This window comes from Phoca vitulina, unplaced genomic scaffold (assembly GCF_004348235.1).
Source record: "Phoca vitulina isolate PV1807 unplaced genomic scaffold, GSC_HSeal_1.0 scaffold22, whole genome shotgun sequence".
Classification (NCBI taxonomy): domain Eukaryota; kingdom Metazoa; phylum Chordata; class Mammalia; order Carnivora; family Phocidae; genus Phoca; species Phoca vitulina.
Window position 1 is genome coordinate 42,391,398 of NW_022589725.1, and position 21,451 is coordinate 42,412,848.

Consider the following 21,451-nt stretch of genomic DNA (forward strand, 5'->3'; position numbering starts at 1 on the left):
AGTATCTCAGGTCTGGGGATGAGGTATTTCTGCTGGACACCATCGGACTTCCTTCCTGTCACTTACTGGCTATGTGACCTTGGGAAAGTCACTTGGCTTCTCTGTGCCTCAGTTCCCTCATTTGTAAGATGAGCGTCATGGCACCTACTTCATAACGATACTTAGATGAGGGTTAAGTAAGTCTGCTCATGTAAGATACTTAGTATCTGGGACATAGCAAGTACCCGATAAAAGTTTTTGATCTAATCTTCAATACATCCCTCTCAAAGCCCCAGCCTACTTTCGGTCTTTATTTCCCAAGCTGGGTACCGAGAAATGAAATAATGCTGTCTTCGGCCCTTAGCTAGGTAACCTGTGTCCACCTTGTTGACACTGAAGGACAGACTGAAACATAAGCCAGACACGCACTCACACACAACCTCCCCAGCCCCAGCCACTGTCATACTCATTTACATGAGCTGTCCTCACAGACTGTGGAAGAGAGGCAAGAAAGTGGGGTGTGAGGCTTGAAGGCATCACAGAGAAGGATTCCTGTCCATCTATCTGGGGCCTCGGGAACTTGCAGGGTCCTGGGGAAAGCCCAGGGTTGAGGGAAAAGTAAGCTTCAATGTCTGATGCCAACCATTTTAAACACTACCATCTATTTGTCATGACCGAACAGAACCACAAAACCCAACCTAGACGATATTTTTTTTCCCCATTTAAGTGCCCAAGAATAAAACACAGGTATTGAAATGTAGGCTTTGAGACATCCTAAGTCTGTGAAAGTAAGGTTTTATGAAATACTTCTGCCTTCATTGATTGATCAATAAAGGCTATCTTTTAGAATCACATGATAGAGTGACTACTGTTCCAAGTGTGAACTGTACCCCTCCCTTTGCAGAAGGAACAGAGAAACAGGCTTCAGGGACTCATAAGCAAATTCCTACCTAACTCTTCCAAGGTATGGTGCCTTCGCAAGCACAAGAGATAAACTAGACATGTTTGTGCTGACGAATATATGCAAACACCTCATATTTAGTCTAAGGGCTGGGTGGACAGAGAAGGAGGGAGAGGAGAAGTAGAGCTGTAAGAAAAGCATCTGGTTTATTAAAAAGCTTTACAGTATGAGTATTTAAGAAGAAATGCAATACTTACTAGTATTTAAGAAGGAATGCAATACTGTTTCACTATGTGGTAACTACAACTACTCAAGTCTTGCTAAAGTTCCCTACTATAGGCCTTTAAAAAAATAAATGAATGTTTATGAGAAGCAGAAGGAGACTATGTCAGCATCATGGTGGCTAAGATGTTCCTCCTTTTTATCCCCCTTTTTCACAACGAATCAGACATCCATCCACAGACCAGAGCCCCATGCTGGCTGCTGGGACCTAGCACATACACCAAGGGGCCCAGGGGAGCCTCACCCCCTCGCACATCCAGCAACAGGCAGACAGGACTCAGCGTGGGCTGTGGGACCAGCGCAGCCACCAAACCACCACCAAACCTGCCCGGACCCCTCTCGCTGCGGCCGGGGAGAGACCTGCAGAGTGCTGACCTGCGGGGATATGCACACAAGCGACAGAATGTGCACAAGTCCAGTCTTCCCAAGGGGGGCCTCCAGCACACCATTGGGGCCAACAAAGCACACACACAAAAAACAATCTGAGCAGACTGGCCAATCGCAGCAGAGCTGGCCTTAAGAGAAACCTTCCCAGGGCTGTGCTCCGCAAGGAAACACTGCAGAGGACTGATCTGTCAGACTGGGGGGAGGACAGCGGTGCGGGAGTGCGGCTACCCCAGTGGTGTGGGATGCGGCTGCAGACCCCACTGCTCTCGGCAGGACCCACGGTAATGAGGCTGGAAGTCCGTGACTGCGGGAAGGAAGGAGACTGGGAGAGAGGCCAATGAGAATTTCAAGGGGGCCTTAGGGGGATGGTGTGCAGCAGAAAGTCCACCAGGAGCCTGTGGGAGCACCACACCCGGGGATCTCACCAGTGTGTCTCCAGGCAGCCCCAGTGCCCGAGCACTAGACCCACACCTCCTCCCACCGTGCAGCAGCTCCTGTCCCTGCCCCGAAGTGCAGCACTGGAGAGAGTTCAGCAGACAGTGAGCCGCTCAGACAACAGGCCTAGGTCTGTGGGCCGGGGAGAAACCACAAGCGAGCCACAGCGCCACCTTCAGGAAAACAAAGGAAGGTTTCCAGTAGCCAGCTGGTGAGTTCTAAGAACCAAAGACACAAAAGCTTAAGACTCCCGCCACAAGAGGGAGCAAGGGAGCACAGCCGACGCGTCCAGGTAAAGGGAGCGAAAACCCACATAGCCCCACCATAGCACACAACACCCCATCTCAAGGCAACTCGCACAGATTTAAGGAGCTGTCCGCTACCACAGATGTGAATGCAGCAACGCAAAGCTACAAGGAACGTGACAAACCAAGAAAACGGGCCATCACAAAGAGTTGAAAACTCCCCCCAAATTGAGTTTAAAGGCATTAAATCTGTGATCTAGCTGATAAAAAATTCCAACTAGCTGCTCTGAAGAAACTCTGTGAGCTACAAGAAGACTCAGCCAATTCAATGAAACCTTGAAAAAAAATACATGATCAAAATGAGATTTTTACCAAAGAGAAAGAAATCATAAAAAAAAACACAAAAACCCAACAGAAATTCTGAGGCTGAAGAACTCAAGGAGTAAAATGAAAAATGCAATAGAGCATCTGCAGTAGAGTAAAGTGTTCGGAGGACAGAATGAGTGGTTAGAGGATGGGGATTTTGAAACCACCCAGTCTGGGGAGGACAGAGAGAAGAGAATGAAGAGTGAAGAAAGCCAAAGCGATCAATAGGATTCCATCAAAAGAACAAATACTGGAATACCTGGAGTTTCAGAAGGAGAGAGAGAAGGGGGCAGAAAATTATTTAAAGAAATAACAGCTGAGAGCTTCCCAAACCTGGGGAGAGAATTGGACATCCAAGTTCACAGAGCTAACAGATCACCCTACTATCTCAATGCAAAAATACACATTATAATGAAACTATCAGAAATCAAAGATAAAGAAAGAATTCTAAAAGCAGCCGGGGGGGGGGGGGGGTACATTGTAACTTTCAAAGAAACCCTATTAGGCTATCCAGGGATTTTGCATTTTTCCCTCACAGGCCAGGAGAGTCTTTCCACTGAGGAATGGATAAAGAAGGTGTGGTGCATATATACAATGCAATATTATTCAGCCATGAAAAAGAAAGAAATGCTGCCATTTGCAACAACATGGATGGGTCTAGAGAGCATTATGTTAGTGAGATAAGTCAGACAGACATAGGAAGACAAATACTGCATGATCTCACTTATATGTGGCACCTTAAAAAGCCAAACTCATAAAAATAGAGTTCAACAGTGCTTAGCAGAGGCGGGGGGGTGGGGGCGGTAACTGGGGAGATGTTGTCTAGGGCACCAGTTTGGAACTAGGGGATAAATAACTCCTGGAGAGCTAATGCACAGCCTCCCGATCATCAGCAATATATTATAAACTTCACAGTTGCTAAAACAGAATCACACGGGGGTAACTGAAAGCTGACAAAATAACATTCTGGTACTTAAAAGTGGTTTATTCCTTTAAGCTTTAAGCAGCAGGGAAATTTTCTCCATGATCTAATTCATAGGATAAACTCACTTAGAGACAATATGAATCATAAAAAGATAAACTGTAGGCCATGCCTCTCTCTGTATTATCATTAAGTCCAACTTAGTGGGGTCTGAAGTCAGAGAGGTTTTAACATGGTAATAAAATCGAAAATTTCTCCAAGATGTACAATTCATACTCTATTATGTGATCTCAAACGGATCTGAAATTTACACATTTTGATAGAACGTTACCTTAAAAGCATGGTTATCATTTGAAAGGGCAACATTTTAATATTTTTCTCAAAACTGCAAAATACAGACCTAGTGAGGGAAAGAAACTGAAAAATATTAGTACACTCACAGACAACAGTTTAAATAAGGATAACATTACATATGCAACAAGCACTTCTAAGGGTGCAAAAAAAAAAAAAAAAAAGGCACTGTTCCATTTCCCAAGAGTATCCCAATCTCATTAAGGAAAAAGGACTAGAAAAATAAGCAAGTGACAGTGTAAAGCAGTATGTACTAAGGACCAAAGTTAAAACATTAGTAATGACTTTCCAGCACCTTGAGAGCCTACACACCCCCACTGGTGACATTAGAATCTAAGTGAGTGTCTTTGAAAATGCTAATGGAAAAATACGAATTTTCTTTTGCAGGCGTGCACAGAAATATTATCTTTGGTTCACGGCTGTGGCCACTGTGAAAAGTTCTTGCTGCTTTGGCATCTTCCCTCAGATTCTTTACGTTTCTTAAACCTTGGATCAAAAAACGACAGTTCCATTCTTTCTGCTACACACCGAGCTGGGCAGCAGTGATTCTGAGGTTAACCATAAGGTTCAGAAATGTTTTTCTGTGTTCTTAAGATCAGTTACGATAGTTATAGAGGCTTCTAGAGGCCCAGGAAAGCTGATTCGGATGAGTTTATAAGCAATGCAAGAGTACCAGCTATATTCTGTTTTTGTGGGCACTGCCTGTCCCAGAAAGCAAGCACCACGTCCACACGGCTCTCCTAGCGAGTTCTACCAAACATTTAGGAATCAGATAATACCAACTCTAAATAATAAATCTTCCAGAGAAGAAAAAAAAAAAAAAAAAAAAGGAGGCGGGCACATGTCCCACTTCATTTTATAAAGCCAGTATAAAGTACAACTTTACTATCCAAACCTGATAAGGGTGTAGGAAAAAAGAAAATCCTAATCATTCTTACTTATAAATCAACATGCAAAAGTATTAAATATTAGCACACTGAACACACACAGTATGAATAAGTTGGCATGTGATATTGGCTTAGGGTAATAAAATCTGTTGGTTTAACTCACCACATTTACAAAATAAAAGAGAAAAAGCACAAAACAAGGAACAAGACTATTACCATCTGTTATGGGTAGATTATATCCCCCCAAATACATTAAGGTCCTAATTCTCCCTACTTGTGAATAGGACCTTATAGGGAACAGGGTCACTGAAGATGATAAGTTAAGATGAGGTCACTGGGGTGAGCCCTAATCCAATATGACAGGTGTCACTATAAAACAGGGGAAATTTGGATACAAGACAGACACATATAGCAGAAAGACATGAAAACACAGGGAGATGGCCATCGACAAGCCAAGGAACGCCTGAGGCTCCCAGAAGGCTGGCCAAGAGGGCTACACAACAAAGCATCCCTCAGAGCCCTCAGAAGGAGCTAACTCTGCTGACACTCTGACCTCAGACTTCTACCCTCCAGAACTGTGAGGCAATGAACTTATGTTGTTCATTTATTTATTTTTTTAAATTTATGTTGTTTAAGCCACCCAGTTTATGGTACTTTGTTATGGCAGCCCTAGCACACTCATGTACCATCTCTCTTCAACACTGTACTGGGAGTTTCTGCCAGTTAAGGAACATTTATAAAAACCTGAAAACAAAGACATAAAACTGTAATTATTTACAGATGCTACTATTGTTTACATGGAAACTCAATCTATTAGAATTACTAAAATTTTAGAAATACTGTTTAATTTAAAAAATCAACCTATCAAAGTAATCTGCATTTCCAACCATAGACATTTTAATTTTCAAAAAAGATATTTACAATAGTATTAAAAAATTAAATATGAGGGAATTATCTAACAAAGATGTAAAAGATCTTTATGTTGAAATACATAAAATCTTATTGCCCAACTAAATAACAACCCCAGCAGACTTTCCTGCAAAAATTGACAAGCTGGTTTTAAAATTGAAATGGCAATTAAAGTACCTATATTGTCAAAACAATCTTGAAAATGAAGAACAAACTTGGAAGACCTACATTAACTGATTTCAGAAACTGCTATAAAATTGCGGTAATCAAGATATCAGGAAAGACAAACAGGTCAATGGAACAGAAGACCAAGCCCAAAGTTAGACCTACACATACACGTTCAGTCGGCTACTGACAAAGGCACCATTATCAAACACCAACAGTCATTCTGATAGATGGTGCTGGAACAACTGGATAACCTTATGAGAGGAAAGAAATTTACCTTAAATATTCCTACCTCACACCATATACAGAAATTAATTTGAGGTGTCTCAAATTATTTTACAAGTAAAAGCTAAAACTATAGGCTTCTATAAGAAAACACAAAGGAATACCTTTGAGACCTTGGGGTACATAAAGATTTCTTAGCATACAAAAAGCACTAACCATAAAAAAAAAGTTGATAAACTGGATTTCATAAAAATTAACAACTTGTGTCCATTGAAAGACACCATTAGGGAAATGAACAGGCAAATCCCAGACTGGGAGAAAAACTTGCAATATATATATAGCAAAGGGCTCATATCTAGAATATATAAAAACTTCTACAAACCAATAACAAAAAAGACAAACTTTTTTTTTTTTTTTTAATTCAAAAAAGAAGGTATACGAGGGGCTCCTGGCTGGCTCAGTCAGAGGAGCATGTGACTCTTGATCTTATGAGCTCAAGCCCCATGTTGGGTGTAGAGATTACTTAAAATAAATAAACTTAAAATAAATTTTAAAAAAAGAGGGTAGGGGCGCCTGGGTGGCTCAATTGTTAAGCGTCTGCCTTTGGCTCAGGTCATGATCCCGGGGTCCTGGGATCGAGCCCCGCCTCAGGCTCCCTGCTCCGCGGGAAGCCTGCTTCTCCCTCTCCCACTCCCCCTGCTTGTGTTCCCTCTCTCACTGTGTCTCTCTCTGTCAAATAAATAAAATCTTAAAAATAAATAAATAAATAAATAGGGTATATGAGTGACCAATAAAAACATGAAAAGATGTCCACCATCATTAGTCATCAGAAAAATTTATTTTAGGCCATAATAAAATAACATTTCACACCTATTAGACTGGTTACAATTAAAAAGACTGGCAACATTACATGTTAATGAGGATGCAGAACAACTAAAAATCTCATACCCTTTGACAAATGTATAAATGGTACCATCCCCACAGCTGACATATTCAATGGTAAAAAACTGAAAGCTTTTCCTCTAAGACCAGGAGCAAAACAAGGATGTCCACTCTTGCCACTTTTATTCAACACAGTACTGGAAGACCTAGCTGCAGCAATCAGACAGGAAAAAGAAATACAAATCATCCAGATTGGTAAAGAAGAAGTCACACTGTCAGTGTTTGCAGATGACATGACACTACATACAGAAAACCCTAAAGACTCCACCAAAACAAACCATTAGGATAAAACGAATTCTGTAAAGCCACAGGGCACAAAATTAACACACAGGAATCTGTTGTATTCTATACATTAATAATGAAGTAGCAGAAAGAGAAATTTTAAAAAATGTATCATTTACAATTGCATCATAAATAAAATACCGAAACATAAATTTAACCAAGGAAGTAAAAGACCTGTACTCTGAAAACTATAAACACTGATGGAAAACACTGAAGATAACACAAATGGAGAGATATACCATGCTCATGGGTTGGAATAATTAATATTGTTAAAATGTCCATATTTCCCAAAGCAATCTACAGATTCACTGCAATCCCTATCAAAATACCAACAGTATTTTCCACAGAACTATGTGGAAGATACTATTATTTATATATAATCCTAAATAATCCTAAAATTTGTATGGAACCACAAAAGACCTTGAACAGCCAAAGCAATCCTGAGAAAGAAGAGCAAAGCTGGAGGCATCACAATCCCAGATTCCAAGATATACCACAAAGCTGTAGTAATCAAAACAGTATGACACGGGCACAAAAAAGACACACAGATCAACAGAATAGGACAGAGAACCCAGAAATAAAACCACACTTACATGGGCAATTAATCTATGACAAAAGAGGCAAGAATACACACTGAGGAAAAGACAGTCTCTTCCATAAATGGTGCTGGGAAAACTGGACAGCTACATGCAAGAGAATGAAACTGGACCACTTTCTTACACCAAACACAAAAATTAACTCAAAATGGATTAAGGACCTAAATGTGAGACCTGAAACCATAAAACTCCTAGAAGAAAACATAGACAGTAATCTCTTGGACATCAGCCTTAGCAACATTTTTCTAGATAGGTCTTCTCAGGCAAGAGAAACAAAAGCAAAAATAAGCTACTGGGACTATGCCAAATAAAAAACTTTTACAGTGAAGGAAACCATCAACAAAATGAAAAGGAATGGGAGAAGATATTTGTAATGATATATCCAGTAAAGGGCAAATATCCAAAATACATAAAGAACTTAAACAATTCAACACCAAAATAACAAATAATATGATTAAAAAATGAGCAGAGGACCTGAACAGCCATTTTTCCAAAGCAGACATACAGATGGCCAATGGACACATGATAAGATGCTCAACATCACTAATCATGGCATGATGAGATGTCACCTTACACTTGTCAGAATGGCTAGTATCAAAACAAGAAATAACAAATGCTGGTGAGGATGTACAGAAAAGGGAACCTTCATGGATTGTTGGTGGGAACATACACTGATGCAACTACTATGGAAAATAGCATGGAGGTTCCTCAAAAAATTAAAAATAAAAATACCACACAATCTAGTAATTCCATTACTGGGTATTTACCCAAAGAAAATGAAAACACTAATTCAAAAAGATATATGCACCCTTATGTTTACTGCAGCATTATGTACAATAGCCAAGATATGGAAGCAATCAAGCACCCACTGATAGATGAATGGATGAAGAAAACATGATATGTATATATGTTACATATAGATGTGTATATATCTATATAAAATATACATATTGCAATATTACTCAGCATAAAAAATGATATCTTATGACAACATGGATGGATCTAGAGAGTATAATGCTAAGTGAAATAAGTCAGAGAAAGACAAATACCGTACGATTTCCCTTACATGTGGAATCTAAACTACAAAACACAAGAACAAAAAAACACGCCCCCCCAAAACACAAAAAATAGACAGAACCATAAAACAAACTGGTGGTTGCCTGAGGGGAGGGGATTGGAGTGAGGGGAGGGGATTGGAGTGAGGGGACAAATAGGTGAAGGGGATTAAGAGGTACAAATCTACAGTTATAAAGTAAATTAGTCACAGGGATGAAAAGTACAACGTAGGGAATACAGTCAGTAATATTGTAGGGGTGCCTGGGTGGCTCAGTCAGTTAAGCATCTGCCTTCAGCTCAGGTCATGATCTCAGGGTCCTGGGATCGAGCCCCACATCGGGCTCCCTAGTCGGCATGGAGTCTGCTTGTCCCTCTCCTTCCCCTTCTGCTCCTCCTCTCTCTCTCTCAAATAAATAAATAAAATCTTTAAAAAAAAATAATATCGTAATAACATTGTATGGTGAAAGATGGTGACTACACTTGTGGTGAGCACTGAGTAATGTATAAAATTGTGAAATCATTAACGTTATACACCTAAAACTAATAACACTGTATGTCAAGTACATTTCAATTAAAAAAAAAAAAAATGGTGCCATCACTGTGGAAATCTGGTGGTTTTTTATGAAGTTAAACATGCATTTATCCTGTAACTCCATAATTCCATTCTGAATGTTTCCAGTTCTCTTGAGTATATATCAGTATCTGCAGAAAGACTTTTACCGGAACTTGCACAGCAGTCTTATTCGTAATAGCCCCAAATAGGAAACAGCTCAGTTTTACTCGTTTGTATCCATTTCAGTGCGGGGGGGGGGGGGGGGGTGTTCACACAACTTGGAAGTAAAAAGGAATAAACTACTGCTAGGCAACAATATGAACGAAATAAAACACACTGGATGAAAGAAATGAGGTACATATGGTATACGTTCATTTATATGAAGTTCAAAAGTAGGCAACACTCATCTCCAGCAACAGAAATCAGAACAGTGTTTACCTTGGAGAGAAAGGGGAACCAAATGGAAAGGGACACAAGGAAACTTTCTGGGGTGACAAATATTCTAGATCTTGTTTGGGGTATTGGTTACACAGGTGTATAGATTTGTCAAAATTCACTGGGCTGTGCACTTAGGGTCTATATACGCAATTCCAGTGAAAATTGTCACAGGTAGACATGTGTGTGTAACTCAACTTGCAGATTATGAAATTCATGTGGCAGAGAAGGGCCAAAGAAAGCAAGACACTTCTGGAAAAGATAAGGTAAGGAGACCTGACTCAACAGATAAAACGTAACATAAAGCCACGGTTATTAAGATAACGAGGTGCTGGTACAAGGCGAACCCAGGAGAACATGTCCGGTCCCCCAGAAACAGAGGTGCACATCTGGAACCTCGAACTATGCAAGAGCGGCTCTGTACACCATGGGGTGCACATGTTCAATAATCAGTGCAGGACAACTGGATACTCACGTAGAAGAAAAAAAGAAACTCAATTCCTGCCTTATACCATGTATCAAAATTATTCCAGATGGATTAAGATCCTTAAAAATGGAAGGCATAACTTTAAAACTTTGAGAGGAAAATATGGAAAAAATACGTTTATGACCTTCGGGTAGGGAAGAATTTCTAAAATAAGGTGCAAGAAAAAGTACAAATGCCAGGAAAAAAGACAACTTTGTTCACGTTAAAAATGTAAAACCTCTGTTCTTCAAAAGACATTGTGAAGAAAGTGACAAGTTAAGATGGGAAAGGACACTGACATCACATATCTGACAGGAACTCCTGCAGAAAGAAAATAACAATGATCTCATAGACGAATGGCAAAATACGTGAGCAGGTGTTTCTCAGAAGCATGAACGGCCAACAGACATGAAAGAATGCTCAACCTGATTCATCATCTGCAATTGCAAATTATACTACAATGAGACTTCATTTTATACCACGAAACTGACAAGACATTTGAAGTCCGATGACAGCTGCTTGCAAGAACATGGGAGCAATGAGAGCTCTCTACAATGCTGGTGGAAGCTTCTAAACTGGCAAGACCATTCTGGCGCTATGGAGAAGCCCTCGACATTAGGAGTAAGCCAGCGATCCTACTTCTAGGCACATGCCCTACGGAATTTATGTTCACCAGGCCATAAGCAAGAACGTCATTGGCTGCAATCTTGTTTGAGACGGGGAAACTGAGAGCAGCTCACGATCACTGGACAGGATGCAGCACTAAACAGCAAGAGAGAAAAGCTGCAGCTACCAACAAGAACGGATCTCAAGCTAAGGGTAAATCGCAGAGCACTCTACACTGAATGATATACAAGGCTCTGTAAGACTCAAAAACATAACAATCCATCTAATATAATGTTTAGGGTTTTAGCCATATATACTAAGATCATAAAGCAAAGTAAGGGAATGATAAACACAGAGACAGGATAGAGAATAAGGATAGGCTAGATTTCAAAGGTATTAGTAATGTTCTGTTTCTTTTCTTTTTTTTTTTTTTTAAGATTTTATTTATTTATTTGACAGAGAGAGACATAGCGGGAGAAGGAACACAACCAGGGGGAGTGGGAGAGGGAGAAGCAGGCTTCCTGCTGAGCAGGGAGCCCGATGCGGAGCTCGGTCCCAGGACTCTGGGATCATGACCTGAGCCGAAGGCAGACCTTAATGACTGAGCCACCCAGGTGCCCAGTAATGTTCTGTTTCTTATGCTCTGTTTCTTTGCTTTTTCTAAAAAAAAGATTTATTTATTTATTGGGGGGGAGGGGCAGAGGGAGAGAAAGAATCCTGAAGCAGACTCCCCATTGACCACAGAGCCTGATGCAGGGCTCAATCCCAGGACCCTGAGATCACGACCTGAGCTGAAATCAAGAGTCGGACGCTTAACCAACTGAGCCACCCAGGAGCCCCAAACTGAGGTTGCTTTTATTATTCCTTATATCTTATATCAGGATATTCCTTTAAGTGTACTGAATAGTAATTAAGTTATATGTGTACATACACACACACTAAAAATCTACTCATTTCCCCAAACCAGCTTACTGTGGAAATAGACACAGAACCTCAGCCTAATAAACTTGGTAAGATTCACAAAATGCACGTTCCTTGTCTAAAATTTCATTTAATGAAAACATATCATAGATGTAAGTGGTTTACTTCTATTTTCTCAGTTCTTCTAAATCCAGTGCTTACTTTACATTGTACCCATATATACAAAGTCCAATATAGGGCAGCCTATCAGTGATTTCCACAAATCCCCCTAGATTCTTGGAAGACAGAGGAAAATACTAAATGTGATGGGATGCCCAAGAAGGTAAACGTCCTGCACAGGGTGGGCATTTGCATCTTCTGGGGTCCCAGCTCTCAGGAGGCCAGCCTCTTCCCTCCTGGACCTCTCCCCAGCTTCACCTTCCACACAAGCACAGGTGACCCTTGAGCAACCCCCAACACAATCCAAAATCCATGTATAGCTTTTGACTCCCCCCGAAAGCTTAACTTACTAGTAGCCTACTGTTAAACAGAAGCCTTACTAATAATATAAGCAGTGGATTAACACACATTTGTATGTTACATGTATTTATATATTGTATTCTCACAATGAAGTAGGCTAGAGAAAACAAAATATGATTAAGAAAATCATAAGGAAGAGGAAATACATTCACAGTACTGTACTGTGTTTATAGAAAAAAATCCGAGTGTAAATGGACCCACGCAGTTCAAACCCGTGTTTTTCAAGTCATCTGTATCTCCACTCTTATTTTTCAACCAGTTCGAGGTTGGTATTACTAAGTGCCTTGTTCCCCTCTTCATTTTCTCTGTACCAAATCCCACCAAGGCCAGGCCTCATTTTAAAAAGTCATACAGAAAGAATAAACATGGACTAAGACAATGTTTGAAAGAGATTATCTTGATGTAGAAAGAGGCTTGTAGATCCAACATTACAAGATTAAAGAAAAAAACATACAGATGTGTGTGTGTGCACGCGCACGTGTGTGTGTGTATATACAATGTAAAAAACATATATATGGACCCCTGATCTGAGACAGAAATAAATACATTCTGCTATAAGAATGCTATGACAAAGTGACATTGATTAAGATGAGATCTTTACCGCTAATTATTATTCTTGAACCAAAAGAATGACGCTCTGTTAGCTGCTGTCACAGAATGTGCAGAGAATATGAGAGCAACTTCAAGATGGACACGGTGTCCTACGCATCTGCAAAAAATCTCACACCGGAGAATTACAGCAACACTTTAAAATTAAACAAACTCTTCAGAGCCCTCTCAGCTACACGTACGCCAGAGATCCGTCACATCAGAGGGTTAACCGGAGGTGCCTTCCCAAGACAAGCTGAGGATTAATTCTTCATCTACATTTTATTTATTTATTTTTTTTAAAGATTTTATTCATTTGAGAGAGAGAGTGAGAGAGAGAGAGAGAGCACAAGAGGGGGGAGCGGGAGCAGGAGAGGGAGAAGCAGACTCCCCGCCGAGCAGGGAGCCTGATGCGGGACTCGATCCCGGGACTCCAGGATCACGACCTGAGCCGAAGGCAGTCGCTTAACCAACTGAGCCACCCAGGCGCCCCATAATTCTTCATCTACATTTTAAAAAGGACACTCTACCGAAAGTCAGATTTGCTGTTTTTCTCAATTTACATTAATTTCTTTTGAGTTTCTGATAATTATAAGCGAACAGGGATCAAACGGTCATCCTAATGTTTGGGCCAAAGGCAGCCACGTTCAAAGCCGTACACAAGGACGGGCAGGGACGTGGGCCTCATGCCTGAAACGCCATCATGTTATCACCGTCCTTAAAAGGCTTTGGAAAGCATGCTACTGCCTCACGGATAAACTCCAAACTCAGCATAAGACAGGCAGCCCTTAAAAATCCAACCCCGCCAACCTTTCCACTCCTATGTATGAAGACAGTTACAGCTATTGACCTACTCACATCAGTCCCTGGCAGTCCCTCGTTTCATTATTATTCGGCTACATTCAGTTCCAAATTCTTGAGTCCGCTAGCTGCTTGAGTTTGAAAGTGCCAGGATCTAAGTCTGCGAGTGTCCAAGAACCCTACAAACCAACCAGTTGTGAAGAGGGATCCTAAGCCAAAGCTACTCTCTGAGCACCTTTTCAAGGGTCTGAAACCATGAGTCAGGAAATAGTTACCATTAACTACAATGGTTTGTTTGAATTTAACAACATAACAATCCCTAAAGTAAAAAAACACCGCCTCATGCCCATCTGCCAATCCTAGTCACTTGTACATGTGGAAAGAAGTAATGTGTGAGGGTCAAAGCTGGGGTTGAAGGTGGGCATGGGGGGGGGGACACTGTAGACTTACCCATAACCCCAACACTGGTTGATCACAGGAATTGGGGCATTAGGGGAAGTGTTCCTGTTCCTGAATCTTCCTATGACCCGCAGTATTTCTATACAAAACAAGGACTTTTAAAAAGTTTGTCTTTTGCCATTTTAATAAAGGACTTTTATGGAAAAAAAAATGTTTCTTAAGAAGTTTCTCACTTACCCTGGGTAAACATACTTATCGAGACTATGAAGCCATAAGCAGATACCAATACCCATTACAGGGGAAAATCTTTGTGAAAACTGAAAACACCAGCTCTAAAAACCAAACCTAGAAGGGAGTTAAGCAAAGCCGTCATCCATCCTCACACTCTTGGCAAGGGGTGGGAGGGAACACAGAGCCTCCTGGGCTCCACATCAACGGGTTATTACATGGTCCCCTGTGATCAGGTGGGGCAGTCGAAACGCAGAGGGCAGAGCTGACAGCACATCACTGTGGGGAAGAATGATCCAGAAGGGAGGGCTCCGCAGCAAGCACAACATTCTGTGGACTGCCATGCTGGTTCAGGCTGGTCCCAAGGGACATTTCAGGTGGGATAAGTTAGAAGACAGTGAGGAGGCCCATTTTCTGTGGTCCCAGTCATGAAGGCTGACCGATGCCTGCACTGGGCTGGCCAGAAATGTCAGGAGATGGACTTGGCTAGGTGGTATCAGCCCAGCTCGGGCCAGCTTACTACAGAAAGCAGAAACAGTGTGGGCAGTGGCTTGGGACCTGCTGCCTGGTCTCCAGCCTGTCTTTGTACCTGGTATGAGCACCACTATGACCTGCCCATCCTCCTCCCTCCCACCACATGCTCATTGTGGGCATCAAGCAGGACAGGTAGGTGGAACTGGACACCCATTTTTCCTTTGGTCTGGAAACCTCTATTTCCTATGTTATGTTCCTGACTGAATGAATAGCCAAGTCACAGACTCAAACCTCGCTCTTGGGTAAAGAGGCAAATCTTGCTAGCAAAAATTCTTCCACTGCAAGCTACCTTCAGATGCTTTCTTTGTGCTAAATTAGCAAAATAAAATGTTAATCAAAGTCCTCTACTAAAAACAAAGTGCTAAACATCCCCAATTCCTTTGGGCGCTGACAATCGCCTTCAGTCTGCAGAAATAACACATTTAATGACATTAGCATCTCAAAACTTTAATTCACACCTTAAAGATGAATTCTGGGAGCCTTGTAAGCCAATCAGCTCTCTTCTTAGGAATATAAATTCTGTAACTATCATTGACATAATCTCGAGATCAAGAAAAAAAAAATTAACTTAGCAACCACTGGAAAGTCAGATGAGATTTGATAGGACTTAAAGGCTCAGTGGTCACAGACAATATTTTTTAATGATAAGAAAGCTTGACATTTTTGTTTCTTAAACTGCCACTGGGTCCTCTGAAAAATCTCCCCTAAATCCTCGAGGGAATGTAATGGGGTACTTAAGGGACTGGGCACAAGGAAGCAAGAAGAGAAGTGATGGGGAAGAAGAGGACATTTCTGTCCTGGCTCAGCAGGGGCTCGGGCAGAGCACTAGGGACCCGGCAAAGTTTCAGCACAGTTTCCCCTGCTGTTTCGGGGGTGGGAGGCAGGGATATGGAATGCATCCCAACATTAAATTAAAATGTAATTGAGGCATGTCACCACTATGGTATTCTAGACAAAGATCTATCACTGCAACCTAATCATGAGAAAACACCAGCCAAGCCCCGGCTGAGGGACAGTCTACAAAATCCCTGACTCTCTTCACGAGTTACTAAGGTCATGAAAAACGAAGACTGAGAAGTGTCACAGATCAGAGGCCAAGGAGATGTAACAACTACATGTGGGGAAACTGGATCAGAAACAGGATCATGGAAAGAAAACAGATGTCAGTGGAAAAACCACTGAAAATGAATACAGCGTGTAGCTTGGTTAACAGTACTGATGCTAACGTATTAGTTCTGATCACTGTACCATGGTCACACAAGGTGTTCACAAAAGGGGAAGCTGGGGAAGGGTCTGTGAGCTCTGTACTCTTTTCCGACTCTTTAGTAAGCCCACAGCCACTTCAAAACAGAAAGTTAAAAAGACAAATGTAATCACAGTTTATTGGTTTATGATCTTGCCTTCAAGTAATCGAAAAGAGAAGAGGGAGCTCCAAGAATCTCCTTTGCTAGCAGGGAAGGAGATGCTCAGAATGATCTGGGTGTCACTCACTGAGAAGGATGGAGGGGGCACGCAATGACCAGCAGTCCAGCAGAACGTCCCTAGAGCCTCAGGCTACACTGGGGCGATTTTACTAGCTGCTTTATTGAGTTACTTTAGCAGGTGATTTTTCTCAAGTTTGGTGTCCTAGCTTAAAATGACAGGTATGAATAATACCTACAAATTAAGTTTGTTGTTTTGTTTTTTTTTTTTTCCTCCTGAGAATGCATTTCAAAGAGGGGAGTTTGGGACTTTTGCTCATTTGAGGTGTTTCTTCCCATAGACAACTTCAGAATGAATTGGGGTAAATGTGAGCTGATTCCCGCTAGGACAAAATCTGATATACTATAAGCTTCAGGAGAAGCAGGCAGGCAAAGGGCTCTGATGGAGAACAGTAGGGCTTTGGGTCAGCAGAGCTGGGAAAGAGCAGAGATGAAGGCTTCCAATGTAAGAATTCAGGCCCCAGAGCTAACCAGGTGAACCATGGTAAAGCAGGAATGGTCCAAAGCAGGCATTCTCAATATTAATCGGGATCCTGAGCTCTCACAGCTTGGACACCTGCTTATGAACTTGGGCAAGTCACTTAAAGCCTCTGCACCTGTTGCCTCCTTGTAAAATAGATATTTGGACTGGACTACGAGCCTCCCCTGTACTACTCTCTAGCTCCTCTGGAGGAAGGGTAGTTATAACAGTACCATAGGAGAGCGATGACTGCTAGAAGACTCACTGTGTGCCAGACTCTGTATTAAGCGCTATCTCCAGGCTCACAAGGAGCCTATAGGTGAGTACTATCATTATCCCATTCTGTAAGGGAGGAAACAGGTTTAGAAAGGTTAAATGACCATGGAGAGCTGATTCCAACCCAGGTAGCTTGACTCAAGCACCCACACCCTTAAGCACTGCACACACAGCCTGCCCAGGGGTAAAGACTGCTCCAAGCATGGACTGAGGATGGGCACCAATCAAAGACAGCCCTGGCAGATGCCTTGATGGCCACCCCTTGAAAGTCCTAAGCACTGGCTTTGGATAACACATACTTGATGTAAATGATTTTCTTCCACTCCCATAGTTCTCTGAGAGGTGGATACTATTATGGACGTGAAGACATTTTTCAGTGGCTTGTTCAAGGTTACACAGCTACAAGGTGATGAAACCGGTTTCAACCCCAGTTCCTGTTTCTGACTCCATGGCCATATTCTTTCCACTCTAAGGACGGAAGGGGGCAAGTTGATTTCAGATCCTCTCTTAGAATTCAGTCCTCCTGAAGGAAGCGACAACTCCAAACACGAGGCCACCACGGTACGAGGCCTTCAGACGATGCCCTGCTGTAGCTCCAGCTCAGGAACGCTTGTTCCCAGCAGGGCCCTCGCTTTCCCCTCCTGAGTCCAGAAGAGGAACGCTATTATCATCCTTCAGCTTACCCCTTGCTGCCAAACAGCTTACCCCCGGCACAGCGGCCCCCTAAACAACTTTAGTCACAAATACATGCCTCTGACCAAATGGGGTTCACAGTCAGCACCACCTTACTAAATTTCAGATATAGAAATGATATATATGTTCACACTTTGCCCCACTAACCTAGTAATTTTATCAAAACAGAATATACGCTTACGTGACTTAAATTCTTACGAAACGGTACCCCATGCTGGTCCCCGGTGTTCTTCACTTCTCACAGCCATCTGTTTCATGACTCAATCTTGAAATTTGCCAGGAATCAACAGCAAATGTATTGACTTGCACCATGGACAACATTTCCCTCTTTTGATCAGGACACTACCTGACAAGCACTTCATGTTATCTTTGCTCTCATGTGACAGAAATAGTGTTAAGACTAGCTATAGCACAGTAAATCTGCTCCAGTGACCCAAATGTGCATCTTAAAAAAGAAGAAAAAACACAGCTATAATGTCTAACGTCTCCTTTGTCATCTTGACATTAGCCTGGCGCATACCTGTATGTAACTATTCATAGTTGGTATCCTTTCCCTTGGCAAATACATTTAAATATACATATGTAAGTGTACACATACATATGCATACACTACTTATACATACTACATATATAATATACACACACACCATATGCATATGTACGATATGCAGATGTCTACAAGCATGTATATACTATGTATGTATACAGTTACATACACACACACCATATGCATATACATAGTATGTCTATATATGTATATATCATATACATCCTATAATAGTACTGCTGGCAGTTATAACTGAAGGGATTTGGGAAGGGAAGGAGGGGGCGGAAGAGGAGCAGAGGGGGGATTAGGTCTCAAGGGCATCTCCTTTAGAGCATCTCCTTAATACTGGATCTTCAAAGAGCCACAAAGAATTGCCAAGTGCCTGCTGGAAGCTAGGCCGTTGTCCTCTTTTACATTCAGGATTTTCTTGAGTCTTTGATTTACTCAGTAGCAGTTGCTTGACTATTGAGAAAAGATCTTGCGCTCAAATCATCTGCAAGATTTCACAACATGCTCAATCAGTGCTCCTGTTCTTTTGCATAAAACACTCAAGCTCATTTGGGGTGGCCCCAAATTAACTTGTTACTTCTACGTTCATTTAGGAGTTACATATTTTTTAATAAAGAAAAACGGGTCCGGTCTGCCACAGAGGAGATGAGTTGTAGAGTCCTGGCCAAATTATTCCAGCAGTATCCAAACACCTGGCTGCCACGAATGATTAATGTATATCTAATGAGGACTGGATTCAGACCAAGATAAAGAGGCTTAACCCAGTAAGAAAAAATTTCCTCACTCTTTCTTAAAGGATCACACATTGTTTAATATCAGTGTGAAGGAGGAAACCATAATAACTACTTTTTTTCTTCCTCCCTGAACAGAAATGCTAGCTGCAAATCAGGCCTAGAAAACTTAGCATTTTTAAAATAGGGAGCTCTGTGCTTTTAAAACTCATCAACTAGAGGACGATGCCTTCTTACAAATCACTGTCGCTGGACGGTTGGGTGACACTGAAGCAGCCCGGGGCCTCGGTGGTGGACAAGCTCTCTGCCGGCTCTCCGGACCAAGGGCTGTTGTTCCCCATCATGAGCGCAGGAGGAAAGGCAGAGAAGCTGAAAGCGAGGCGCACTGCCACACCTCTCACGCGAAATCTTTGTAAAATGTATACTGTGGATGTGTACAGCAAATTGGAATTCAGAACCCACTAGAAGTCTAACTCCAGATTAAAATATTCACTGGGTTAACAATTTCTCAGCAGGGGCACTTGGGTGGTTCAGTCGGTTAAGCATCTGCCTTCGGCTTAGGTCATGATCCCAGAGTCCTGGGATCGAGCCCCCGCATCGGGCTCCCTGCTCAGCAGGGCGTCTGCTTCTCCCTCTGCCTTCCGCTCCCCCTGCCTGTGCCCGCTCGCTCGCTCTCTCTCTGACAAATAAATAAATAAAATCTTAAAAAAAAAAAAAACAACTTCTCAGAGCATAAAACTACTGATTTTCAGAGCTGAGATACAGCTCTATAGCCTCATTTACATTTATTAATAATTTATCGAGCACCTACTAAGTGCCAGGCCCTGTGCCAAATGCACATTTTCTTATTACAAATTTTTAGAATATTTTAGAATATTTCTAATATGACCACTACTTTGAGGAAATCGAGACGCAGAACTTTCAGTAAATTGCCCAAGGCTCCCAGTTAAGAAGCGACAGGGGCAGGGTAGAAGCCCACAGCTCAATGCTCACCACCACCATGGAGCAGCACCGTCCGGTCTTATACAGGAACTGGAGACCGGGAAGGCTCGTTGCAAACAGTTCCAAGGGATTCTGGTCAGTACTCCTTCTGGTGCCACACATCAAAGAAGCCACTTCGGTGACTGCTGAATCTGCCTGGCTAGCAGAAATAGAAGGAAAAAGCAAAGGAAGCAGCCAACCAGAAGTTCCTTCCTATCTGACCTTAGCGCTGGGAGCTTCCTGCTGACCAACAGAGAGAAGCAAGTCCACCAGGAGGGAGCAGTGGGCACAGGCAGGCCCACCCACAACCTCAGTTCTGACTCAGGTCCGCCCGTTCACACTGCCCTAGGACCCTCCTCACACACTTGTGTCAGTTCCTTAACATGTCACTAAAATCACCCCGGCAGCCTCCTGCCCTCACTCCGGATGGACAGGCGCCTACCCACAAGCACTCCATCAAGGATTAAACCCTGCTCCGACAGGTTTTGACCCAGCGCCTGCCCGATACAGTCCATTAGCAATAAGAAGCTGTGTGAACCCCAATTTCCAGCAGCCACACAGACTCCCCAGGACCACCAGCCGGGGGAGGGGGGCATTTTCTAAGGATCACCCAACAGCCCCTGGGCAGAAGCAATGACAGGTGCAGACAAGTGGAGACCACAGCTTCTGTCTTTGAAGTCGTACCCATATAACCCACAGGAGGCAAGCGTAGAACCCAACTTCCATCTGCACCTCCAGAAGGCAATGGAAAGGAAAAATCCCATAGGGGTGGCAGCTTCCAGCCCTTGAGGTCTCTTCCCTTCTCCCGGGCACACCCCTGCCCAGTCTCCCAGTTCAGGGGCAACAATTCAGGCCCGAACGTGACCCGGAATTTGAACTCTGAAATCCCAAAAGCTCCAGGAAACATCAATTACAGCAACAAAACCATTCCTTACACGGGGGCAGGTCTAGCGGCGCAGGGGTGGAGTCCTGGGATCCTCCCCCCAGAAAACCGAAAGCCTACCCCAAACCCGGGACTGGGTCTTCTTGGATCTTAACCCACCTAAAGACACACACACACCCCACACCATCCACACCCGCTGACCCCACGCCGGGGCACACCTGCCCCAGCCCACACGCACGTGCACACTTGCTCAGTCCAACAAGCCCCCGATCCCCCTCATGCCTACACAACAGTCCCCCTCCCCGCGCACACACACCTGCCGGCTCGCGCCCCGCCCCCACCCCCAGGCCCCCCCCCCCCCCCCCCGGCCGTACCCCGCACGGCCCCCGCCCTCCGGCTCACCCCCTCCC

General features: G+C 42.8%; 1 protein-coding gene across 1 annotated transcript in view; it reads right to left on the reverse strand.

Moving 5' to 3' along the window:
- Positions 1–21,451, reverse strand: part of TGFBRAP1 (transforming growth factor beta receptor associated protein 1) — a 64,438-nt gene that overhangs the window by 42,778 nt on the left and 209 nt on the right. The gene's annotated exons all lie outside the window — the stretch shown is intronic.